We start from the raw sequence: 7,784 nt of genomic DNA, 5'->3' as shown, positions 1-7,784 counted from the left end.
GTTCATGAAGGGACTGTTCAGATCGTTCCCGCCAGTGAAGGCTCCGGCCCCGGCGTGGGAGCTCAACGTGGTGCTGACCAAGCTCATGGGACCTCCGTTCGAGCCTCTGCACTCGGCCCCGTTGAAGTTTCTGTCGTGGAAAACAGCGTTTCTTGTGGCCATCACCTCCGCACGATGGGTGGGAGAGATCCAGGCCCTTTCCTGCAAGGCCCCGTACTTGACTTTTCACGACACGAGGGTAGTGCTCAGGACGCACCCCTCCTTCATGCCCAAGGTACCGTCGGACTTCCATCTCAACGAACCCTTGGTGTTGCCTGTGTTCTTCCCATCGCCTTCGTCGCCGGCTGAGAGGACTTTGCACTTGCTGGATGTGGCTAGAGCGCTGAAGTTCTACGTGGACCGCACGAAGTGTTTTCGGAAGACGTCACAACTCTTTGTGAATTTCGGACCTGTCAACCAGGGGAAGGCTCTCTCGAAGGCTTCCATTTCCAGATGGCTCTCCGGCTGTATCATGTACTGTCATCTGTTGGCAAACCGACCGCTGCCTGGCCGTCCGAGAGCCCATTCCACCAGAGCGATCGCAGCTACCACAGCGTTCCTTTCTGGTGTGCCCCTGCTGGACATATGCAGGGCTGCTACGTGGAGGTCGACGCACACCTTCACGAAATTCTACTGCGTCGATCGGGATTCCAGGGAGGAGTCCAGGGTCGGCCAAGCAGTGCTGCGCAACCTGTTCGCCTGAGGTGAGCCTGGTGAGGAGGTAAGATGCTTAATGTTGGGTTTGATGTAATGCTTAATGTTGAGCCTTTGCCACCTCCCGTGGTTGTGCATGTGTGTACTGCTATGTATTCTTTATTCATGAGCATGTGAATCCATGCCAGACCCCATGCTGGAGAAGGAACAAGTTACTTACCTGTAACTGTTGTTCTCCAGCATGGGTCTGGCATGGATTCACATGCGAACCCTCCCGCCTACCCCTCTGCGGCTCTTCACTTGGTCATACTGCCACTTCACGTGCTTCCAAATCTGAAGATGGCTGCCAGAGACGGTGCTTAGGTAGAGGGCAGTCATTGGCTGTGGTCAGTATGACGCAGAGACCAGTGATTGGATATTACTACGAAAGACAGATCAGAAACGAAACTGATACTGGTTTTTTCTTTACCGAGGAATCCCAGCCTGACGACGGGGAATATTCATGAGCATGTGAATCCATGCCAGACCCATGCTGGAGAACAACAGTTACAGGTAAGTAACTTGTTCCTTTTGTTTCTCTGCATCCGAGATCTTCTGGGAGTTGTAACTTCTCTACAAAAGTGTGAACATCATGCTATGCCCCCTCATCACTAACTTACAAAGTGGCATGAAAGGTGTAAAGTAGATCAGGTTTGGCCTTCCCCTTATACATCAGATTGCCATGCTCGCCTGATAACTTCACCCTTCGTTTGCCCGCGTCATTGTTGAAGGACCATCTGCCAACAGAGTAGTGGGATTGTTGCCTAATTCACAGAGATGTTGGTGTGTGCTCCCTAGCAGGAATTCATCCTATTTGACTGCAACACGTGTAGCTGTTTCCTTGTCAAGTGAGGTTGCCTAGGTGTTGTCATAGAGGACTGGTACTTGAGGAGGGATGTTTTTCCTTTCAGGCACATCTTTTTCCCTGCGCACCTCGTGGCTTTCAATGCATCCCAATTAATATTTTCTTTAGTAGATTCAATATCAGTCAGAGTTGTAAATTCAGAGATCCCCTCATCTAATTCCAAGACCAGGTTGAGAAGCAATGCAGGCGTAAACATTCAAACGCTGGGTCTCGGCTGTCTCTTTCCTGCCCCATGCCCTCTGGGCACTTAGGGGCTGTATCTGTTACTGCTACAGCCCCCCCGCCTCCTTGCACTTACTCAGAGCAATGATGCCATGATTGCAGTTCCCCTCTCCCTTCCCACACACGTTGCCCTGTCCAATGGGATGTATACGAATTGTTCGAACTACAATTGACCTTTGCACAATTGACCGAATTGTGAAGGTCAATTGTTACATATATGCGGGGGAAACCCCCCGCAACCCCTATTATATATATATAACCAAATATATATATATATATATATATATATATATATATATGTATATGTGCGGTCAATTGTGCAAAGGTCAATTCGGACCCTCGACTTTCGGTCAATTCGAACAATTGTGTTCGAACAATTTGGGTAATACCGTCGAATGATCTTACTATAGTAAGATTGTTTGTCTTGTCCTCCCTCTGCCTCCCTCCCTAGTCTTGTTGCGCCTAGAAACACTTGTGTACAGGCGCGTTATAAATGACGTCTATCATATAATATCATAACTCCCTCTAGCACAGAAAAACTGGTGCATGGCCAAAAAATAAAGACAAAGCTATATCTGAATTCCCAAAGTCTCAGTAGAGGCAATCCACAAGCATTATTTATTCTGCACAGGCAATAAATTCAGTGCACTTGCAAATAGAAGAGTAATCCATTCATGGGAATACGTCTCTATCAAGGTTACAGAGTAGGCCTATCTCTGTGAAATCCCTGACCTCATCCTTCAAGACCTTGCCATCTATCCCCCTTGGACCCTTCCAATGTGCAGTCCAAATCAATGTTGTAACCACCAGTGAGAAGTATATGGCATTTAGCTAAATACAGGAAACGCAGCAAAACATCTTGGGGGGCATACACTTGTGGCCATTGTCCGGATCGCTCCGATAAGGGCGCCCTTCATTGTAAGGCACTTCCCTTCTTTATCCATCAGTTGCTTCAGCTTCCCTAACATTAATGAGAAGTCTGTCAGGTTGCCCACATCGTTGTGTGGGCGGACCCCCGTTGGGTCCGACAGGACATGACGTTCCGGACGTGACGTCCCGGACGTGACGTCAGGGGAAGGGGAGGGACGAGGGCAGGTTCGGCAGTTCCGCTGATGCGTTTAATAAAATAGGTTGCATCACACCCCGGCTCCCGCGTATCATTCCTGCGCAAGCAGGGCCTTATCCAAGGGGACGCTTCGGGAAGAAGCGGCACCTCAACACTGGCGACGAGCGGGCACGGACTCCCGCTGCCACCGTGCTGAGGTCTGCGGTCGAGCAGTTCAGCGCGTCGGCGCGCCTCGGGCACGACGGCCGACTCTACACGGCCCCGCCTCCCGCATGACAAAGGCCTGGATTCGGCACACGGGCGCCCCAGAATTACGGGAGCACTGACTCCGTGCGGCCCCGCCTCCCGTGTGACAAAGGCCTGGATTCGACACACGGGCGCCCCAGAATTACGGGAGCACTGACTCCGTGTGGCCCCGCCTCCCGCGTGACAAAGGCCCAAACTCTTCACACGGAGGCCGGCGCGAAGGCGTGCAGGCACGCCCAGTGACAGCAAGAAACGGGAGAGTGGCGCCAGAGAAAACCTTCCTCTCGTGCCAATCACGACCTCCCTCCCACGTGCGGCGTGAGGCTGCGCAGGCCAAGAAATAAGGCCACACCGCAACGAAGCAGTGAGGTGGGGAAGGTAATTCACCACACACAGCAGAAGGGCTGCTGCAGCTACCCAAGCACAGTCCCAGGTGCCACAGCATATCGACACACGAACTCTTCACTGCAACGCAGTCATGTCAGACACGGCGACCACGCCAGCATCCTCCTCGGGAGGGGTAGGATCGGCGCCTGGAAATGCTGACACAGCACAGGACAACAGCCAGCAGCATGCACACCAGGAGGGAGCAGCCCAAGTCATGCACATGCCCAACCCATTCGAAATCAGAGATACCTCTAATCTGGGGCCCAGATGGAATATATGGCTACGGGACTTCAAGTTCTACAGAGGTGCCATAGGATTGACGGACGACACGAGGCTGAAAAATACACTGTTCATGGCAGTGGGACAAGCGGTAAGAGACATTGCGGGGGAGCTGCTGAATGTAGAAACAGTCACATACGGGGAGCTACACGCCAAGCTGTCCGAATATTTTGCACCACATACAAACGTGGATTATGAGCGCCACATGTTCCACACAACAAGACAGGAAAAAGGGGAATCAATAGACAATTTTGTGATGCGCCTCCGTATCAAACTGAAACATTGCGAATTCCATAGATACTCCAATGAAGAGGCGCTCAGGTCCCAAGTAATAGCCGGATGCCTCTCACAGCCTTTTCGTAAGCAGCTCCTACAGAAACAACGATCGCTAGAAGAAATCCTGGCGCTGGCCCGCATGGAAGCAGCCGTGGACTCGCAATTGGACAGCCTAGGAAAAGTGTCCATACACCAACAACACCGAGTCGATCAATAAACTGTATACCCACCCTAACCAAGGCAACAAACACCCCGATGCCACATGTTTTAAATGTGGTTATGAATACCCACACACAGGGACATGCCCGGCGGTAGGGCAAAAGTGCGCCACATGTGGGGGAATGGACCACTACAGGGCCATGTGTAAGAACGCCCCAACCCACACACCTCCCAAACATCGCTACCAAGAAAGGCGCCGGCCCACCCCCCAGAGCCCGCCCAGACCTGCAGCGGACAGCGAAAGACGGCGCGCCAGCAAAGAAGACAGCGACCGCAGAAGCCGATACACACGCGAAGATAAACGCTCATCAGAGGACACGAGACGATCACACAGGCGGCGTTTTGTAAGATACGTTGAGACCAGATCCCCCACCAGTACTGACACCCCATCGTCAGAAGAGGATCAGAGGAGGAAAGGTTACGTGTGGGCCCTACAGGACAACACGGCGGCCACCCAACACAGCCCCATTTTGACACTTCAAGTGAATGACACCCCACTGAAATTTCTCGTGGATACCGGAGCGACGGTCAACATTATTAGTGAAAGCGCATATCAGTCCTTGACCACACAGCCAAAAATCAGAAAGGCCACGGTAGACATATACCCCTATGGCTCCACGACACCCCTGCCATGCAAAGGCATGATCACAGCCAGATGCACACAAAAAGAGCACTCCGCAAAGATCCCGCTGTACATTCTAGACACAGAAGCTAACAGCGGATGTATACTGAGCTTCCGGACAGCAGTAGACATGGGACTAGTACACATCTTATACCAGCTGATGGCCCACAAGTACTTCACAAAACCGGACTCAATCGAACAATCATTCCCAAAACTCTTCACCGGCCCAGGCAAGCTGCGAAACCGGAAAGTACACCTCCACATTAACCCTCGGGTCAAACCAGTGGCCCAACACTATTGAGGCATTCCGTTTAATATCCAGAGACAGGTGGAAGAGGAGTTAGACAAACTCATCAAACTGAACGTTATAGAACCTGTATCGGGCCCGACGCCATGGGTATCGCCCATCGTCCCCGTCCCCAAGAAGTCACCAGAAGGATCCATACGTTTATGCGTAGATATGCGCAGAGCCAACACAGCCATCGAAAGGGAAAGGCATCAAGCGCCCAGGATCACGGACATGATTCACCTTCTTCATGGGGCGAGAGTCTTCTCCAAGCTAGACCTTACAAAAGGATACCACCAAATTGAAATTGCACCGGAATCCCGTTACATCATCACATTCGTCACTCATCTCTGCCTGTTTCAATACAAAAGACTCAGTTTCGGCATATCCTCGGCCGCCGAGATCTTTCAGGAGGAGATTCACAAGGTCATCAGACACGTCCCCAACTGTCTGAACTATTCGGACGACGTCCTAGTCTACGGCAAATCACAGGAAGAACATGACCTAGCACTACACAGGGTATGCCAAGCACTGGACGATGCAGGGCTAACCTTGAACAAATCCAAGTGCGAGTTCTCGAAAGGATCTCTGAGGTTTTTTGGGCACATCTTCTCGGATAAAGGCATGAGACCCGACCGGGAAAAAGTAGAGGCCCTCAACTCAGCCACGCCCCCCGTGAACACCACCGACCTCAGGTCGTTTCTAGGACTGGCCAGCTATTGCTCCAGATACCTGAAAGACTATGCCACAGTCAGTAATCCCCTACGCCTACTCACCCGGAAGGACACGCCATTCACATGGTCGAAGGAGTGTCAAGCAGCGGTCGAAGCGATAAGGAAGGCCATCGCACAGGCAGAAGACATGGCATACTTTGACGCCAGCCGCGACACCGAACTAATAGTGGATGCCAGCCCAGTGGGACTCGGCGCCATATTGACGCAGAAAGATCCCAGGGAGCCACAAATCACACACGTGGTAGCATACGCCAGCCGGAGCCTGACGACCACGGAACAGGCATACTCACAGGCCGAAAAAGAGAGCCTCGCGGTCGTCTGGGCTTGTGAATATTTTCATCTCTTCCTGTTTGGCAAGGAGTTCACCATCATCACGGACCACCAGGCACTACTTACCATATACGGCAGCCCAAAGGCCAGGATGCCACCGAGAATTGCCAGATGGGGCCTACACTTACAGGACTACAGGTTCCAAATACAGCACCGGCCAGGAAAGGAAGAAAACCCAGCGGATTACCTCTCCCGGCATCCCATGTCCACGACGGCGTCTCAACCGTCCATAGCGGACGCATACATAAATTACATCATACATCACCTGCAACCACTCCCAGTAGGGTGGCTGGAGCTATCGATACAATCAGAGGCAGACCCAGCGCTGCAAATCGCTCGACACTACCTACAGATGGACAAGACGACCCTCATGAAACATCAAGCCAGAGGTGAATCGGACACTACGAGGGAAGACATCAAGTGGCTGGACCAAGTCCGGGAAGAGCTGACCGTGGTAGAGGACAACATCATACTAAAGGGTTGCAAGGTCATCATCCCGAGAACGCTCCGGGAGAGGATAGTACACCTAGCGCATGAAGGACACAGAGGCGTAGTCGCCACAAAGCGCCTCCTTCGCCAGAAAGTCTGGTTCCCTCAACTCGATCGCTTGGTAGAAACCATCGTGGGAAGTTGCCACGTGTGTGTGCGCGCAAGTGGCGCCCCCGCCACACCCAAACCCATTACAATCTTCACCGTTGCCAAACAAAGTGTGGGAGGAGCTAGCAGTAGACCTATTCAGACCACTGAACAACGGGACACACGTGGTCGTACTTATGGACGAACATTCAAGATACCCGGACGCCCAAATAGTAGAGAGCAGTGCCACATCGTGTCATTCCAGCTCTTGACAGGATGCTCTCTGCCTATGGCATCCCCAAGATCATAAATCCGACAACGGTCCCACATTTATAAGTCAAGACTTTCAGCAATTCGCAAAATACATGGGGTTTCAACATCGATGTATAACCCCCTGATGGCCACAGGCCAACGATATGGTCGAGAGGTTCATGGCCAACATAAAGAGGACCCTCCAAATAGCCCATGTGCAAAACAAGCCATTCGAACAGGCCCTCAATCAATTACTACGAGAATACAGGCACACGCCCCACAGCACAATGGGAGTGTGCCCCGCAGACCTGATGTTCCGAAGACCGATCACCACGCGACTACCTGAAGACCCGAGACCACAAGAACTGACACCGCTAGAACAAGAAGTGCAAGCAAATGATACCGCGAGGAAAGCAAAGACGAAAGAGATCACAGACAGGAAAAGAAGAGCTCGGGAGAACATAATGCAACCAGAAGACGAAGTATGGCTCAGGCAACCCAAGAACCGGAAAGAAGAAGCCACCTTTGCACCCACGCCTCTGGTCGTGACACACAAGAAGGGCTCTATGGTCACAGCACAAAGGGATGACCGCTCAACGGTAACCAGCAACAGCACGCACTTCAAACGAGTCAGACTGACTCCAGCAGGTCAATGGACCTGGGACAGAGATAGCGATGAGGACAGACCACGC

This window comes from Ambystoma mexicanum, chromosome 6q, assembly GCF_040938575.1.
Source record: "Ambystoma mexicanum isolate Mex_15411 chromosome 6q, UKY_AmexF1_1, whole genome shotgun sequence".
NCBI lineage: Eukaryota > Metazoa > Chordata > Amphibia > Caudata > Ambystomatidae > Ambystoma > Ambystoma mexicanum.
Note: the sequence above shows the minus strand (reverse complement) of the source record.